Source organism: Canis aureus, chromosome 6 (assembly GCF_053574225.1).
Source record: "Canis aureus isolate CA01 chromosome 6, VMU_Caureus_v.1.0, whole genome shotgun sequence".
Classification (NCBI taxonomy): Eukaryota; Metazoa; Chordata; class Mammalia; order Carnivora; family Canidae; genus Canis; species Canis aureus.
Window position 1 is genome coordinate 72,307,411 of NC_135616.1, and position 493 is coordinate 72,307,903.

Genomic DNA, 493 nt, shown 5'->3' on the forward strand with positions numbered 1-493 from the left:
CAGAGATTTAAGTGTGATCCTAATTATATTTATTAAATACTGTTCAATTTAGATAGTATGCTGTCTCTATACTATCAGCAAATCAATACTGGGTGTAAGTGAAATGTGTGTACTTTTCATAAATCTGTTTGATTTTTATAGGTCAAACATTTTATAAATAGAGACCTAGGATAAGCAAGTCAGTGTTATGAAGACATAAAGCTCTAATTAGGAGGAAAATATAAGGGAGATGTAGCACGTGATGATCATTCTTCCCATTTGTAGGCATTAGCCTTGATTTGATTTAGAGCTATTCATATACCGCCCGTGTATACAATGCTAATAGAATAAACAGACTGTGTCAGTAACCTGTCTCAGGAAAGGGGAATAAGGAATCATGTTCTAGCAGGGGGATACTTGAAGACAAAATCATCTTTGAGCCCTTCATTTTGTATTTCTATCTTCTGAGGGGTATAAAATGTGTAGGCACATCAAAGTTCATAACAAAAATTGC